The following is a 19,168-nucleotide window of genomic DNA, read 5'->3' as shown; positions in this document are numbered from 1 at the left end:
GTTATGTCCTATAGTGGGACGTCTGGAGGTGAGATTCCGCCATACCGATGGCCAGGGACAGGCATGCGGGTGCTAACACCTACATGGACTGGCAGGACAGGCTTACACTGGTAATATACAGTGTATACACCCACAACAACTCACACACATCAAACCAAGCAAAGTCATCAAGTTTCAGAGCTCCCATAGAAATGAATGGTGATAGCCGCACATGCGCAGCCACTTTCCATTTCTGACAGTGTGTAACGGGGTAGTTCTTGAGTTACATGTGGGTCCCTGATCTCAGCAATGGGACCTGCATCTATCAAACATTTATGACGTATGCTTTCGATAGAGGATGAAATAATGTCTTCAATGCGCTTCGTCACGTGTCCACGGGCATGCTCGCGATTTCTAATGCTGACCCTATGCTGCTCTCTGATTCAGTTATGTCACCAGCAACATAGTGCATTAAGCATTAATGCTTTAAAGGGCACAGCTCAACTTTCCATCCTAATGTGGCACCTCAAGCGTCACAAATATTTCCAGGGCATTCATAAGGGGTATCTCTGCATTATCGTCCCGAACGGGGAAACAGCTGATCAGCGGATGTGCACGGTGCTGGACCCTCACTGATCTGATATTGATGACCTATTCTAAAGATATTCCACCAATTATCAAACACCTGAATAACTTCTTTAATTAGTTTAGGGGAGTGATTGAACCATTTTTAAGCCAAACACAATCCTTAATATTTATTCTTCACCGGAAGGTACAATGTGTTAAAAAACAGCTGATTATGGGGCCCATGGGCATTACAAGTATTGGAGACCCGCTCCTTTCTAATGGGAACATTTTTTTATGAGGCCCTCCTCCACGTCTCTTCCAAGGGGCATTGGAGTGACTCCCAATTTTTGGCAGCCCTTGCATTCACTGCATAGCAAACACAATGGGAGACCCACTTGCTAATAATGGGAACATTGTTTTCAGGAGGCCCTCTGACCTCCACGTCTTTTCCAAGGGGCATTGGAGTGCCTCCAAATTTTTGGCAACTCTTGCATTCACTGCATAGGCAAACACAATGGGAGACCTACTTCCTAATAATGGGAAATTTGTTTTCAGGAGTCCCTCCTCTAGGTCTCTTCAAAGGGGTATTGGGGTGCGTCCAAATTTTCAAAGTGGTATTGGGGTGCGTCCAAATGTTGGGCAGCCCTGCCACTCACTGCATACGCAATAACAGTATAGGAGACCTACTCTTTAGTAATGGGAACAATAAAACATAGCCGGCTGATGGCTCTCTAAGAATAGTGAGGGCCGATTGCTGGCCCTTTAAGAATAGTAAAGGCCGCCTGATGAACATTTTGACAGAAGTGACCTGGGAGTCAGAAATGGTTCCAGGGGTCTTTCCCATACTGTCCCCATGTCATTTGAACACTGTTCCCATAGATTTGGGCAATTTGCAATCTTCAGACCGCCGGGGGGAGGCGCCTGAAAAATGCCCGAGTTTGCCATAGACTTACATTGGGCTCGTTGCTCGGGTCGAGCACCCGAGTATTCCAATGTGCTCGGCCTGAGCATCGAGCACCCGAGCATTTTAGTGCTGGCCCATCACTACTCATAAGAGCACATTTATCTTTACAAACAACAGAACAGTGATAGCTGTCACATCTGTGTTCTGATACCTTAGCTCCCCAATAAGACATGGGAGTAAATCAATACTTTACAAGCTGCTCTGTGGCTGGGGGCACTGGTAAAATAGTGTCTTGTTGTCATGCAAGGTGAGGGAAGGAACAGTGTACAAGGACAGGAATAGGGGGAAGGGGAAGGGAGCCCAACATCTAGAGAAAGGGGGAGTGGAGACCCCTAGGCAGATCTAATATCACCCTGACTACTCTATCATACTTATATAGGTTCATCTCCAATAGCAGAGCAGGAAACTTAATCCCTGAATGTCCCTAGAGCTAGGCCCTAGGTAGGGAGGGACACTATATGAGGGGCAGCTTATGATAAGTGTTACTTCTCTTTTCTTTACATGATACCAGATTGATGGTGCTATTGTGGGCTGATGTTCTTCATAGACTTGTGTGAACAGCCCCTATTATATTCTTGCTCGGATGATTCAGAAGTTTGCTGTATATATGATACCTCTCTGTGGAGAATCAGCTTTAGGGATTCTCTTAACAATGTAAGGAAAAAAAAGATTAACCACTGCATGTGATAGGGGTTATATACTGGGCTCGGGTAATGATTGATAGAACTTATTCAGGAATTTATAAGCCCTACTAGCCCAGTTATTTGTAGTTATGTATTGTCTCTAAATTTCCCTAGAGCTGTCATTTTGCTTTATTGAACAGTTGTCGTCTTTTAATGTTTATTGAAATGGTCAGTCTCTGAATCTATACGTTCACTTCTTCCTATCTTTTTTCACGACTGTAGTTTTGTATTTATTAGGATAAATGTATTTATTAGTATAGAAGAATTTTTAGGGACATAAGGGACACCGTCGTTAAGCAGGGGCGCCACTTAACACAAATTATGGTGCCAACCTCCTCTGCCAGGAAGGTAGAGACATTAGGGATAAAGTAGGGACAGGTTTAGCCTGCACTCTCTCCTGATCAGTGTGTAACCTAATATGGATATTCCCTAATACTTTATTTTGTATTTTTGTTGTTTTGTCTATTGTGGATTGTTATAGTCCTTTTCAGATAATTTATTAAAAGTTACATTTTAGGGGTCTAATCTTCTATAGGTTTTTCATGCTAAATTAGGCCCTGTTTACATATTTTTTTTGCTAAGGTGTTTAACTGAACACTAGTCAGGCCCCACTGTAACTAAAGAAAACAAGGTAAACAAACAAAGGGGATACATTTAGCTTGAGAAGACACCAGAGAGGTAGCGCCAACTGTCCTCCAAGGGAAGTCCAAGAATGAACTAGCTGGCTACTAGTACTCCAGGCATAGACAGCAGAACATAGAACTACCACCAGCGACTCTCTGGAGACACAGAGTTTTTAACTACCAAGCAAGGGTGTGTCAACCAGCAGCAGAAGGTGGAGGTCACCGCTGGGTACTAAAGGAAGAAGGATATCACTACACTACAGAGATGAGAGGATCAAGAAGGTGTCTGTAATGCCAAGCGCAGTGACCTTCTACAGCCGGATCCAGAGTGACTGTCTCTCACACTTGATACACCAGTGATATCTGATAAACAAAAAAAAAAAAAATGTTGTAGGTACGTTCTCCTGAAATGGTTGCAACAGTCACAACTCCTATAAAAGCATGTAAAGGCTGCTGCAGGATGTCACGCACGGTGTGGGAAAGACTAAGTGCAACACGAAGGGAAGAAGGGGAGGAAGCCAAAACACTAGGGTAAGTGGGATTGGAGACCCCTAGGCATATCTAATATCACCCTGCCTACCCTACCATCCCTATATAGGTTCCACACTTATCTCCGAACAGGACCCTAAACCCTGGATGACCCTAGAGCTAGACCCTAGATAAGGAGGGGGAAGGGTGAGCACTGGTCAGGACCTACTACAAACTATAGACAACAAGGTAGACAAACAAAGGGGATTAACTTAGCTTAAGAAGACACCAGAGGAGTAATGCCAACTGTCCTCCAAGGGCACCAGAGAAGACGCTAGCCGATTGCTAATGCTCCAAGCCTGTACATAGAAGTATTACCGGCAATTCCCTGGAGAAAACGGAGTGTTTTTAACTCCCACTCAAGGGTGTGTCAATCAGCAGCAGGAGGGAGATTGCCACTGGGTCATAAAGGCAGAAGGATTAAGAAGGCATCTGTAATGCCAAGCGCAGTGACCTTCTACAGCCAGGTCTATTACACCTGTCACACCCTTGACACAGGACCACCAATAAATTCACATGAAGAAAATGAGAGGAATACGGTGGTTCAGAGTCCGCACTGCCCAGAGTTCAAAAGGTGTAGTCGCACACAAGGATTAAGCATGAATGTGGTTTATTGTGTCAATGCGTTTCAAGGTCTCCAAACCTCTTCATCAGGACCAAACCACAATGATTTTTATATATATATACAGTACAGACCAAAAGTTTGGACACACTTTCTCATTTAAAGATTTTTCTGCATTTTCATGACTATGAAAATTGTATATTCACACTGAAGGCATCAAAACTATGAATTAACACATGTGGAATTATATACTTAACAAAAAAGTGTGAAACAACTGAAAATATGTCTTATATTCTAGGTTCTTCAAAGTAGCCACCTTTTGCTTTGATGACTGCTTTGCACACTCTTGGCATTCTCTTGATGAGCTTCAAGAGGTAGTCACCGGAAATGGTCTTCCAACAATCTTGAAGGAGTTCCCAGAGATGCTTAGCACTTGTTGGCCCTTTTTGCCAGCTCACCCCAAACCATCTCGATTCGGTTCAGGTCTGGTGACTGTGGAGGCCAGGTCATTTGGCGTAGCACCCCATCACTCTCCTTCTTGGTCAAATAGCCCTTACACAGCCTGGAGGTGTGTTTGGGGTCATTGTCCTGTTGAAAAATAAATGATGGTCCAACTAAACGCAAATCGGATGGAATAGCAAGCCGCTGCAAGATGCTTTGGTAGCCATGCTGGTACAGTATGCCTTAAATTTTAAATAAATCCCCAACAGAGTCACCAGCAAAGCACCCCCACACCATGACACCACCTCCTCCATGCTTCACGGTGGGAACCAGGCATGTAGAGTCCATCCATTCACCTTTTCTGCGTCGCACAAAGACACGGTGGTTGGAACCAAAGATCTCAAATTTGGACTCATCATACCAAAGCACAGATTTCCACTGGTCTAATGTTGATTCCTTGGGTTCTTTAGCCCAAACAAGTCTCTTTTGCTTGTTGCCTGTCCTTAGCAGTGGTTTCCTAGCAGCTATTTTACCATGAAGGCCTGCTGCACAAAGTCTCCTCTTAACAGTTGTTGTAGAGATGTGTCGGCTGCTAGAACTGTGTGGCATTGACCTGGTCTCTAATCTGAGCTGCTGTAAACCTGCGATTTCTGAGGCTGGTGACTCGGATAAACTTATCCTCAGAAGCAGAGGTGACTCTTGGTCTTCCTTTCCTGGGGCGGTCCTCATGTGAGCCAGTTTCTCTGTAGCGCTTGATGGTTTTTGCAACTGCACTTGAGGACACTTTCAAAGATTTCCCAATTTTTCGGACTGACTGACCTTTATTTCTAAAAGTAACAATGGCCACTCGTTTTTCTTTAATTAGCTGCTTTTTTCTTGCCATAATACAAATTCTAACAGTCTATTCAGTAGGACTATCAGCTGTGTATGCACCTGACTTCTGCACAACACAACTGATGGTCCCAACCCCATTTATAAGCCAAGAAATCCCACTTATTAAACCTGACAGGGCACACCAGTGAAGTGAAAACCATTTCCGGTGACTACCTCTTGAAGCTCATCAAGAGAATGCCAAGAGTGTGCAAAGCAGTCATCAAAGCAAAAGGTGGCTACTTTGAAGAACCTAGAATATAAGACATATTTTCAGTTGTTTCACACTTTTTTGTTAAGTATATAATTCCACATGTGTTAATTCATAGTTTTGATGCCTTCAGTGTGAATGTACAATTTTCATAGTCATGAAAATACAGAAAAATCTTTAAATGAGGAGGTGTGTCCAAACTTTTGGTCTGTACTGTATATATATATATATATATATATATATATATACATACATATATACACTGCTCAAAAAAATAAAGGGAACACTCAAATAACACATCCTAGATCTGAATGAATGAAATATTCTCATTGAATACTTTGTTCTGTACAAAGTTGAATGTGCTGACAACAAAATCACACAAAAATCATCAATGAAAATCAAATTTATTAGCCAATGGAGGCCTCGATTTGGAGTAACCCCCAAAATTAAAGTGGAAAAACACACTACAGGCTGATCCAACTTAGATGTAATGTCCTCAAAACAAACAAAGTGAGGCTCAGTATTGTGTGTAGCCTATACGTGCATGTATGACCTCCCTACAACGCCTGGGCATGCTCCTGATGAGGTTGCGGATGGTCTCCTGTGGGATCTCCTCCCAAACCTGGACTAAAGCATCCGCCAACTCCTGGACAGTCTGTGGTGCAACGTGACGTTGGTGGATGGAGCGAGACATGATGTCCCAGATGTGCTCAATCGGATTCAGGTCTGGGGAACGGGTGGGCCAGTCCATAGCTTCAATGCCCTCATGTTGCAGAACTGCTGACACACTCCAGCTACATGAGGTCTGGCATTGTCCTGCATTAGGAGGAACCCAGGGCCAACCGCACCAGCATATGGTCTCACAAGGGGTCTGAGGATCTCATCTCGGTGCCTAATGGCAGTTAGGCTACCTCTGGCGAGCACATGGAGGACTGTGCGGCCCTCCAAAGAAATGCCACCCCACACCATTACTGACCCACTGCCAAACCGGTCATGCTGAAGGATGCTGCAGGCAGCAGATTGCTCTCCACGGCGTCTCCAAACTCTGTCACGTCTGTCACATGTGCTCAATGTGAACCTGCTTTCATCTGGGAAGAGCACAGGGCGCCAGGGGTGACTTTGCCAATCCTGGTTGTAACATCCCTGGCGGCGTGCTGGCATGGCTTACCACCTCCCACCATTCAAGACCGCCATCTTACCTATCAATCCAGGCTGCACACTTTGCTCCAGTACCTGCTGTGTCTCTTGTCTGATTGCTTAGGGCGGCGGCGCGGCTGCTGCATGATTCTTATATTTGCTGTGTGTGCACTCCTATTGCCTCCCCAGCCTATTGCTGTGAGTCACTGGATACTTAAACCCCCTCCATCCAGTAGGGGGTGCCTGAGCAACACTTTCATTCTGTGTGCTCTGTGCAACTGAGCTGCCAGGTCGTGTCCTGTATCTTGTCTGTTTCCGCCCCTGGGGGCTGTATACCCAGGCCTGTTACCTGTATCTGTGACTTTTAGTCTGTCTCTGCCACCCTGGGGGCTGAGTTCCCAGGCTCGCTCCTGTATCTTATTCCTGGTTCAGTTCCTGTCTGAACTGTGTCCTAGCCCATTACCTGTTTCTCTCTATGTCCGAACCTTCCCTTTTACTGCAGTGTCTGAACCTGCACCTAACTCCAACTCGTTGTCTCTGAACTTCTGTTTGTGAGTTTTGTGTACACTCGCTACTTCATTGTAAGTACCTTGTGTGTATCTGGTTCTGCTTGTTCACCGCACCTGCGGTTTTGCTCTGCCCTGCTTGTTCACCGCACCTGTGGTTTCGCTCTGCTCAGCTTGTTCACCGCACCTGCGGGTTTTGCTCTGCTCTGCTTGTTTACCGCACCTGCGGGTTTTGCTCTGCTCTGCTTGTCTGCCGAACCTGCGGGTTTTGCTCTGCTCTGCTTGTCTACCGCATCTGCGGGTTTTGCTCTGCTCTGCTCGTCTACCGCATCCGCGGGTTTTGCTCTGCTCTGCTTGTCTACCGCATCTGCGGGTTTTGCTCTGCTCTGCTTGTCTACTGCACCTGCTGGTTTTGCTCTGTTCTGCTTGTCTACTGCACCTGCGGGTTTTGCTCTACTTGTCTACCACATCTGCGCGTTTTGCTCTGCTCTGCTTGTCTACCGCACCTGCTGGTTTTGCTCTGCTCTGCTTGTCTACCGCACCTGCGGGTTTTGCTCTGCTCTGCTTGTCTACCGCACCTGCTGGTCTTGCTCTGCTTGTCTACCGCATCTGCGGGTTTTGCTCTGCTCTGCTTGTCTACCGCATCCGCGGGTTTTTCTCTGCTCTGCTTGTCTACCACATCTGTGGGTTTTGCTCTGCTCTGCTTGTCTACCGCACCTGCTGGTTTTGCTCTGCTCTGCTTGTCTACCGCACCTGCGGGTTTTGCTCTGCTCTGCTTGTCTACCGCACCTGCTGGTCTTGCTCTGCTTGTCTACCGCATCTGCGGGTTTTGCTCTGCTCTGCTTGTCTACCGCATCCGCGGGTTTTTCTCTGCTCTGCTTGTCTACCACATCTGTGGGTTTTGCTCTGCTCTGCTTGTCTACCGCACCTGCTGGTTTTGCTCTGCTCTGCTTGTCTACCGCACCTGCGGGTTTTGCTCTGCTCTGCTTGTCTACCGCACCTGCTGGTCTTGCTCTGCTTGTCTACCGCATCTGTGGGTTTTGCTCTTCTCTGCTTGTCTACCGCATCTGCGGATTTTGCTCTGCTCTGCTTGTCTACCGCACCTGCGGCTCCGTTACTAAGTCCCAGACTGTACAGGTCCATATCCTGCCTGTGTTCCTACCTGCCAGTACCCACCTGTCTGCATGCCAGCCGTGCCTGCCAGTGGCCATCTGTCTGCATGCCAGCCGTGCCTGCCAGTGCCCACCTGTCTGCATAACAGCCATGCCTGCCAATACCCACCTGTCTGTATGCCAGCCTAACCTGCCTGTTCCTGCATTCCCCGGTGTGGGTCAACAGCTGTGACCAGGGTCTGACCTGGAGTAGCACCTGGTACCTCTCCTCGGTTCCTCCCTGGTTCACGGAGTCGACTGAGTCACCGTGTGACCTTGGTTGGACCGAGTTTATACTTAGTTTTACCCCTCCAAGCACTCCTCGGTTCATGGTCCAGTGGGATCACTAATCATGCTCACGCCAGTCAGTCTGGACGTGTGCGTAACACTGGTGTTCTGTGGCAAATGCCAAGCGTCCAGCACGGTGTTGGGCTGTGAGCACAACCCCCATCTGTGGACGTCGGGCCCTCATACCACCCTCATGGAGTCGGTTTCTAACCGTTTGTGCAGACACATGCACATTTGTGGCCTGCTGGAGGTCATTTTGCAGGGCTCTGGCAGTGCTCCTCCTGTTCCTCCTTGCACAATGGCGGAGGTAGCAGTCCTGCTGCTGGGTTGTTGCCCTCCTACGGCCCCCTCCACCTTTCCTGGTGTACTGGCCTGTCTCCTGGTAGCCTCCAGCCTCTGGATACTACGCTGACAGACACAGCAAACCTTCTTGCCACAGCTCGCATTGATGTGCCATCCTGGATGAGCTGCACTACCTGAGCAACTTCTGTGGGTTGTAGAGTCCGTCTCATGCTACCACGAGTGTGAAAGCACAACCAACATTCAAAAGTGACCCAAACATCAGCCAGAAAGCATTGGTACTGAGATGTGTTCTGTGGTCCCCACCTGCAGAACCACTCCTTTATTGAGGGTGTCTTGATAATTGCCAATAATTTCCATCTATTGTCTATTCCATTTGCACACCAGCATGTGAAATTGATTGTCAATCAGTGTTGCTTCCTAAGTGAACAGTTTGATTTCACAGAAGTTTGATTTACTTGGAGTTATATTCTGTTGTTTAAGTGTTCCCTTTATTTTTTTGAGCAGTGTAAATATATATATATATATATATATAAATATATATGTGTGTATATACTGTATGTAATTGGTAAACTTATCGGCACCTTCAACCAATATGTACAGCAAGTGTGAACAGGTGCAAGCTGCTATGACTGCATAATATGCGAACAAAATTAGATACAGTGGGTATGGAAAGTATTCAGACCCCTTTAAATTTTTCACTCTTTGTTTCATTGCAGCCATTTGGTAAATTCTAAAAAGTTCATCATTTTTTTCTCATTAATGTACACTCTACACCCCATCTTGACTGAAAAAAACAGAAATGTAGAAATTTTTGCAAATTTATCAAAAAAGAAAAACTGAAATATCACGTGGTAACAAGTATTCCGACCCTTTGCTCAGACAGTCATATTTAAGTCACATGCTGTCCATTTCCTTGTGATCCTCCTTGAGATGGTTCTACTCCTTCATTGGAGTCCAGCTGTGTTTAATTAAACTGATAGGACTTTATTTGGAAAGGCACACACCTGTCCATATAAGACCTCATAGCTCACAGTGCATGTCAGACCAAATAAGAATCATGAACTCAAAGGAACTGCCCAAGGAGCTCAGAGACAGAGTTGTGGCAAGGCACAGATCTAGCCAACGTTACAAAAGAATTTCTGCAGAATTCAAGGTTCCTAAGAGCACAGTGGCCTCCATAATCCTTAAATAGAAGAAGTTTGGGACCACCAGAAGTCTTCCTAGACCTGGCCGTCCAGCCAAACTGAGCAATTGTGGGAGAAAAGACTTGGTGAGAAAGGTAAAGAAGAACCTCAAGATCACAATGGCTGAGCTCCAGAGATGCAGTAGGGAGATGAGAGAAAGTTCCACAAAGTCAACTATCACTGCAGCCCTCCACCAGTCAGACCTTTGTGGCAGAGTGGCCCAACGGAAGCCTCTCCTCAGTGCAAGACATATGAAAGCCTGCATCGAGTTTGCTCAAAAACACATGAAGGACTCCCAGACTATGAGAAATAAGATTCTCTGGTCTGAGACGAAGATAAAACTTTTTGTTGATAATTCTAAGCGCTATGTGTGGAGAAAACCAGGCACTGCTCATCACCTGCCCAATACAATCCCAACAGTGAAACCAGGGAAAATTTGGGCCGAATGACCTCTTTAACTGGATTAGTAATATCAGCCTACAGTGGGCGAATTTCCTTCTGCTGATTATGAATAATAGGCAGTAGCCTATGATGATTTTTTATTTAATTCTGTAGTTTACACATAATGTACACTGCGGGTGCTGACTAAAACTCCCATCATTGTCCCCTGATCTTAGGGAGACAAGGCGTTAGATGATAGGTAACTATATCTGTATTTTTTATTTTTAATTCAATATGTATTTATTTATTTTACTTTAAGAACAGGCACTGGCTGATGACTACTTCCATCAGCGGCGCCTGCTCTCGCCGTTATTAGTGAACGCAGGCATAGGCTGATCTGATGGGAGTAGTACACTCATCAGCCAACGCCTGTGACCCGCGGTAAGCTTTTTACATCTGACAGCATGATCCTGCAGTGCTCTAACTGGTGGTAACGATGTTACCGCCGATCAGAGCTGCCAGTGTTTCTCATACTGCCACACAGATGACATCATGAGAAACACAGACTTCCTGAGGATTGCTAGAGAGGCAAATCAGAACACTCGATTGACTGCAAAAGACCTTCAGAAAGATTTATCAGATCCTGGACTTGTGGTACATTGTTCTACTTTTCGGAGACACGTGCACAAATATGGCCTTCATGGAAGAGTCATGAGAAGAAAACCTCTCCTGCATCTGACGCGCCCCCTGGGCCTGTGCTGTGCAGGGGATACCCGGAACCGAATCGCTGGGGGTTGTAGTCCTCCGTGGCTGTGACCCGGTCCGTGCCCAGGGCGGTCAAACCAGTGGCAGTCTGAGTGTGATAACAAATGTCCGACTACGCCACCCGTGGATTGCGGTCAGTGGGGACCGCCGCTGCGCTGCAGACCGCTGAGGCTGATGTTGTATGCGCAGCCGAGTATGGGATAACTCCCCACGGGAGAAGTATTGCCTCAGGGCAGCTAGTGTGGATGATGGGAGTGATGGTGTGAGCGTCCCAGTACTAATGGTGCTGGTGCAGCGATGAAACACAGAGATGTGTGGTGCAGTTAAGGGTCTTTACTGATGGTATAACGCAGACCCTCCCGGGAGTACTGGCTAGCAGTAGAGGCCTGGTCAGTCTGAGAGCTAGCAGGATCTCCCCCTGGCCAGGTGGAGTTGTAGGCCTCCCCGTCTCTCTGCACTCTTTCCTGGCTACCTTGCTGTGTGCGGGTAGAAGTAGCCCACGTCCCTGAGTATACCGTGTGGTGCTCACCCGTATGGCCGGTGACTTGGGGCCTTCCGTTAGCCTCCGCTTCACGATGGCAGTGCTGGTCCCTTGCTTGTGACCGTGCCTCCGGGCTTCTATGGCCAGAGGACATGGAATCCCCTGCCGGTTGGATTCTGCTGCTGGACCTGGATGTCCCCACAGCCTCGGACTCCGTGTCCGGGTTTAGTGTCTTCAGCCAAGGCGAGCTTTCTAGCTTCCAGCCTCTGGCACTCGCTCCTGCTCCTACAGAGCTTCTAGTTCTCGCTTTCCCTCTCCAGGCTCTGACTCTCAGACTCTGTCTGTCCTAATCCCGCCCCAGACCCAGTTTATAAGGGCAGATTCCTCCCCTCCCAGGTCTTGGCGGGCAGTGTTGCATGCTTAGGGCTCCTGACCAGAGAAACCTTCCACTTGCTCTCAGACATAATATTTCTATTACTGTGGCAACCAGACCCCTGGGGTGCCACACATCCTTATCATAAAAATCAGCATCAGAAGTATGCAAAAGAACATCTAAACAAGTCGGATGCATTTTGGAAACAAGTACTGTGGACCGATGAGATTAAAATAGAACTCTTTGGCCTCAATGATCATAGGTATGTGTTGAGAAAAAGGGCACAGAATTTCAGGAAAATAATATCTCGCCAATCATTAAGCATGGGGGTTGATCAATCATTGCTTTGGGGTTGTGTTGCAGCCAATGGCACGGGGAACATTTAACGGGTAGAGGGAAGAATAGATTCAATGAAATTTCAGTATAATCTCTTTTTATTGAAATAGAAATAGACATTAACATATATAACATACATTAATAAATGCCGGTGTTTAGTCATCATGGCGATCAAAATAACATATTCTCTATCACTTCTCTGATAAGACTCGTACACCTCTTATCTAATAATGTAAATGACTCGCCCCCTGGGCCGTGGGGCTCTCGGAGTCGGGCAACAGGGCAATAATGGGGGTAGTAGTGGCAACCCGGTCCGTGGCTCAGGGTGGTCAGACCAAATGTTGTGGCAGTCTATTTATATGGTTTTTCAGTGTCCGACTACGCCACCCGTGGATTGCGGCTATTATGAACCGCCGCTGCAAGGCAGTCCCCTGAGGCTGATGGTGTGTGCAGCTGAGATAGTATAACTCCCCACGGGAAGAGTGTAGCCTCAGGGCAGTGTAGTAGATGGTGGGGGTGATGGTGCAGGGAGTCCCAGTACCGTTAGTGCTGGCAAAGTAAGAAGCACAAAGACAACATGTTGCAGTCCAGGGTCTTTTACTCACAGTTCGTATACTCCAAGCCACTTCTGTACAGGTAGTGACTGCCCAAGCCGTGCCACGTCCACCAGGTGAGGGGCTCGGTCAACTCCCAGGCAATTCAGGAGCATGGCACAGGACCCCCTTCTGTCCTTTCTCTGGCTCGTGCCCCATCAGTGACCAAACTTCTGTCCAGCTGCAGCGGATTTATGCGGGAAAACGTGGGCCCCGTTTCCCGCTATCCTATATGGTGCCTTCCTAGCAGGTTTAGTGAGGGGTCGCACCAATATATGATCACGACCTCCGGTTCTTGGCTGAGGATTATTTGCCTCCACCAACTTGATCGAAGTCGATCGCGGCATTGCGGGGGCAAGGGGAGGTGATCGGCGATACTCACCTCCTCTTCCGGCTTCCAGCGCAGTCTGCAAAGGCTTCCCGGGTGTTGCCATGACGACCCGATGTCGTCATGACAACATCCGGGTCACCAGAGAGCAGGAAGATTGCTTGGACATGCGCAGTGCATCTCCAAGCAATCTTCACACTGTGCACTTCTGACAGCCTTCATGGCATAGGGATGGTGCTCCATTCCTGTGCCATGCAGGCGATCAGAAAAAAAAAAGTGAAAGTCCCAGAGTGGGACAAAGTAATAAAGTGTATAAACTGTGTGAAAGTGGAAAAAAAAAAAAAATGTGCAAAAATATTATAAAAAAATAAAAAAAATAATACACCAAAAATAAAAATATAATGTACCCATCAATAAATATTATTATAAAAAAAATAAAAAAAAAACAATAAAAGTACACATATTTGGCATGGCCGCGTCCGGAACAACCTGACCTATAAAACTGTCCCACTATTTAACCCCTTCAGTTAACACGGTAAAAAAAAAAAAAAAAAAACGAAGCAAAAAACAATGCTTTATCACCATACCGCCAAACAAAAAGTGGAATAACACACGATCAAAAAGACGCATATAAATAAAAATGATACTGCTGAAAACGTCATCTCGTCCCGCAAAAAACAAGCCACCATACAGCTCTATCAGCCGAAAAATAAAAAAGTTATAGCTCTCAGAATAAAGCGATACTAAAACATATTTTTTTCTATAAAATAGCTTTTATTGTGTATTAGCGCCAAAACATAGAAAAATGATACAAATGTGGTACCGCTGTAAACGTACTGACCCGAAGAATAAAGCTACCTCATCAATTTTACCACACGCGGAACAGAATAAAAAAAAAAAAAAAAACAATTCCTGAATTGTTGGTTTTTGTTTATTCTGCCTTCCAAAAATCGGAATAGAAAGCGATCAAAAAATGTCACGTGCATGAAAATGGCACCAATAACAACGTCAAGTCATCCCGCAAAAAACGAGCCATCACATGACTGTCTGCCAAAATCTGGAAAAATTATAGCTCTCAAAATATGGCGATGCAAAAACTAGATTTTACAAAAAATGCGTCTTTTAGTGTGTGACAGCTGTCAGTCATAAAAACCCCATATGATTCTGGCATTGCTGTAATCACACCGACCCGAAGAATAAAGTCGTCTAATCACTTATACCGCACAAGGAACGGCGTCAAAAATAAACTCTTGGGTTAGGATTGGGCTAGGGTTAGGGCTGGGTTTGGGGCTAGGGTTGTGCTGGGGCTAGGGTTGTGCTGGGGCTAGGGTTGTGCTGGGGCTAGGGTTAGGGCTGGGGTTGGGATTTTTTTCAAAAGTAAGAAAAAAAGATGATGATATGGCGACTAGTGTTGAGAGCAAGTGCTCGCTACTTGAGTTTGCATCGGGTGCTCTGGTATGCATTGAGTATCGTGGGTATTTGAGTGACATGCTCGAGTCTCTGCCCCATATGCTTCGCAGCCAAAAAACTTTACGGGGATTGCCTGCCATGCACGAGCGATCCCCGCATGTTTTTTTTTGGGTGTCTAATAACCGTGAAACATGCGGAGCAGGGACTCGAGCATGTCACTCGAGCACACGCTGTACATGGTGCATACCTGAGTACCTGATGCAAACTCAAGTAGCGAGCACTTGCGCTCAAGAATAATGACAACTTATTCAATATGATGACCTAATGTAAACAAATTCTGTGCCGTACCTCTGGGTTCAAAATGTTCACTATACACCTTAATAAAATCCTTGAGGGGTAAAGTTTCCAAAATGGGGACACTTGTGGGGGAGCTCCACTGTTTAGGCACATCACGGGCTCTCCAAACGCGACATGGTGTCCGCTAACAAATTGAATGGAAAATCGGCTCAAATTGTTAGCGGACGCCATGTTGCTTTTGGAGAGCCCCTGTGTGCCCAAACATTAGAGCTCCCCCACAAGTGACCCCATTTTGGAAACTAGACCCCCCAAAGCACCTATCTAGATGCATAGTGAGCACTTGGAATCCCCAGGTGCTTCACAAATTGATTTGTAAAAATGAAAAAGTGAAAAAAAAAACACTTTTTCATTTTTATGAATCAATTTGTGAAGCACCTGGGGTTCCAAGTGCTCACTATGAATCTAGATAGGTGCCTTGGGGGGTCTAGTTTCCAAAATGGGGTCACTTGTGGGGGAGCTCCAATGTTTGGGCACGCAGGGACTCTCTAAATGCAACATGGTATCCGCTAACAAATTGAATGGAAAATCGGCTCAAATTGTTAGCGGACACCACATTGCGTTTGGAGAGCCCCTCTGTGCCCAAACTTTGGAGCTCCCCCACAAGTGACCCCATTTTGGAAACTAGACCCCCCAAGGCACCTATCTAGATGCATAGTGAGCACTTGGAATCCCCAGGTGCTTCACAAATTGATTCGTAAAAATGAAAAAGTGAAAAAAAAAACACTTTTTCATTTTTATGAATCAATTTGTGAAGCACCTGGGGTTCCAAGTGCTCACTATGAATCTAGATAGGTGCCTTGGGGGGTCTAGTTTCCAAAATGGGGTCACTTGTGGGGGAGCTCCAATGTTTGGGCACGCAGGGACTCTCTAAATGCAACATGGTATCCGCTAACAAATTGAATGGAAAATCGGCTCAAATTGTTAGCGGACACCACATTGCGTTTGGAGAGCCCCTCTGTGCCCAAACTTTGGAGCTCCCCCACAAGTGACCCCATTTTGGAAACTAGACCCCCCAAGGCACCTTTCTAGATGCATAGTGAGCACTTGGAACCCCCAGGTGCTTCACAAATTGATTCGTAATAATGAAAAAGTGAAAAAAAAAACACTTTTTCATTTTTATGAATCAATTTGTGAAGCACCTGGGGGTTGCAACTGCTCACTATGCATCTAGATAGGTGCCTTGGGGGGTCTAGTTTCCAAAATGGGGTCACTTGTGGGGGAGCTCCAATGTTTGGGCACACAGGGGCTCTCTAAACGCAACATGGTGTCCGCTAATTATTCAAGCAAATTTTACAATCAAAAAGTCAAATGGCGCTCCTTCCCTTCCGAGCCCTACAGTGCGCCCAAACAGTGTTTTTTCCCCAAATATTGGGTATCTGCGTGCCCAGGGGAAATTGTACAACAAATTTTGCGGTCCATTTTTTCTTGTTACCCCTGTGAAAATAAAAAAAATTGGGTCTAAAGTAACATTTTTGTGAAAAAAGTTAAATGTTCATTTTTTTCTTCCACATTCAAAAAATTCCTGTAAAGCACCTGAAGGGTTAATAAAGTTCTTGAATGTGGTTTTGAGCACCTTGAGGGGTGCAGTTTTTAGAATGGTGTCACTTTTGGGTATTTTCTGTCATAAAGACCTCTCAAAGTGACTTCAAATGTGATGTGGTCCCTAAAAAAATGGTTTTGTAAATTTTGTTGGAAAAATGAGAAATCGCTGGTCAACTTTTAACCCTTATAGCTCCCTAACAAAAAAAAATTTTGGTTCCAAAATTGTACTGATGTAAAGTAGACATGTGGGAAATGTTATTTATTAACTCTTTTGTGTGACATATCGCTCTGATTTCAGGGCTTAAAAATTCAAATTTTGAAAATTGCTAAATTTTCAAAATTTTCGCCAAATTTCCATTTTTTTCACAAATAAACGCAAGTGATATCGAAGAAATTTTTCCAAAATCATGAAGTACAATATGTCACGAAAAAACAATCTCAGAATCAGGGGGATCCGTTGAAGCGTTCCAGAGTAATTACCTCATAAAGTGACAGTGGTCAGAATTGTAAAAATTGGCCCGGTCATTAACGTGCAAACTACCCGCGGGGCTTAAGGGGTTAAAATTCGGAAATCCAGCTCCACTGGCTATTTAGGGCGGTTTAATGTCTACATATTTATCCTGGGTCTATATTTACCCCACACAAACCTGATTAATGCTGTACGTAGTTTGCTGAAGAAGCTGCATGGCGAGAAATGGGAACAGTTTGAAAAATGTATAAAAAGCGGGGCAATATATCGTTTTTTACTGCGTTCATTTTACCAAACCAGGATAGTCTCAGTTTACTGTAATTCAGTAGGTCTTTATATGTACGATCCAAAAGCGATTGGTAATTTAGTGCAAAAAGTTTGAAAAGTCAGGAGAAATGAGCACGCCTAAGTATTTTATCGCTTCTGACTTCCATTTAAAAGGGAAGTTATCCATTACATGTTCAACTTCTCTCTGTGACAGCGATACATTTAATGCCTCCGATTTTGAATAATTAACTTTAAAATTACTCAGGATCTATCAAACTCCTTCATTAAAGCAGGAAGAGATGTCTGAGGCTGAGACACATAGAAGAGAAGGTCATCTGCATATAATACTGTCTTATATGTGATGCGACCCCTGGGCCGTGGGGTACTCGGCAGCCGGGCCTCTGGTTGCTTGGGGATATCACGGTAGCTGGCCCGGTCTATGACCCAGGGCGGTCAGTAAAAGGGGGGATACTTTATAGGGGATTTAAGAAAGCGTTCGTGACGCCACCTGTGGATTGCGGCTAGAGGCAGCCGCCGCAGCGGAGCAGTCCTCTGGAGCTGGTGTTACGGCAGCAGGGATGGTGTGGCTCTCCACAGGTAGAGGTAGCTCCAGGGAAGCATGGGGTGTAATGGAGGTGGTGCAGGGGAGAGAGACGGCAGGACGGTCCCGGAGGAAAGACGGACACTCACACAGGGGTAAGCTTCAGTTCCTTTACTGGTGATGTTGCAGGCACGGTCCAGGGTACTCCAGGCGAAGGGCACACTTTTGGACTCTCCCCAGTGAGCGGGTATAGGGCCTCCTGATCCGTTGCTTTATTCTCTAAGCTTCTGACCTGCCTGGAGCTAGGCCTAGCTTGGTTACTGTCTCTCTTTGCACCTGCTGACCTGGTGGTATGGCCTTCTCTTTGGAGATCACTCTGCCTGGACGCTGGGACCTCCGTGACTCCTAGCCCTGGTACTGTAATCAGTGTTTGGTGAACCTGGGACCTGTAGTCCACCAGGGGTTCCGGTTGTTCCTACTGGGTATAAAGGGTCCCTGTAGGCGCGGACCAGGTGTCCGGTATATATATATCTGCCCCCTCACTACTTCTTCCTTCTCCTCTCGCCTTCGGCCACACTCAAGGCCCTCACACGTGCTGTAGACCTTGGTTCGCCTAAGCACAGCTGCCAGCGTGCTGCTCTCTTCACTGCTTTCTGAGCGTCAGCACGCTCTCTGCTCAACTCTGAGCTGTGTTCCTCTCTGTGTCTGAACACTAAACTGAGCTGCCTAGCTCCACCCTCCCTATATATATCCCTAACGGGCTCCCTCTGCTGGTCTGAGGTGGTAAGGTGGAGGTGCGTGAATGTGTGAGGGCCTCTTGTGGAGAAATCCATCCATGCACCTTTCTGGGTTCTGTGGCACCAATGTGCAGCAGGGTGCCACATTCCCCACTAGTAAAACTCAGTACTTCTGGACTGAAGCATTTTTCTCAAACAGGTTTAAACAATAACATTTCTTCCCTTTATGGGAGGCACTTTCTTTGAACGTTACAGGTGACATTATAATACAATAATTACAACTATAAATAACAATAAAGTTACAGTCAGTCCCGTAACTTGGTGTCCATTTCACCGAAGAAAGAACATGAGGGACCCGCCTGAAAACCCTCAACGTAGGCTCTGGGCGAGGCTACAGGGCATGGGTGATCCAGGTGCTGGACCACGTCTTCGGCCACGCCAAATGGGTTTTTGTTCCGTGGTCTAATAAGGGGCACTCCAGGGAGCGCAGCTATGTACATGACAGTTTTTGGGCTGCTCACAGTCCTCAGCCACTGAGTCCTTTATATATACCCTTACGGGTAACCAAATAAACACATATATTTCAGTTTA

The sequence above is a fragment of the Phyllobates terribilis genome, unplaced genomic scaffold (genome assembly GCF_046119375.1).
Source record: "Phyllobates terribilis strain yellow unplaced genomic scaffold, ASM4611937v1 Scaffold_1__5_contigs__length_1240528914, whole genome shotgun sequence".
NCBI classification, from domain to species: Eukaryota; Metazoa; Chordata; class Amphibia; order Anura; family Dendrobatidae; genus Phyllobates; species Phyllobates terribilis.
This window is presented reverse-complemented; position numbering follows the sequence as displayed.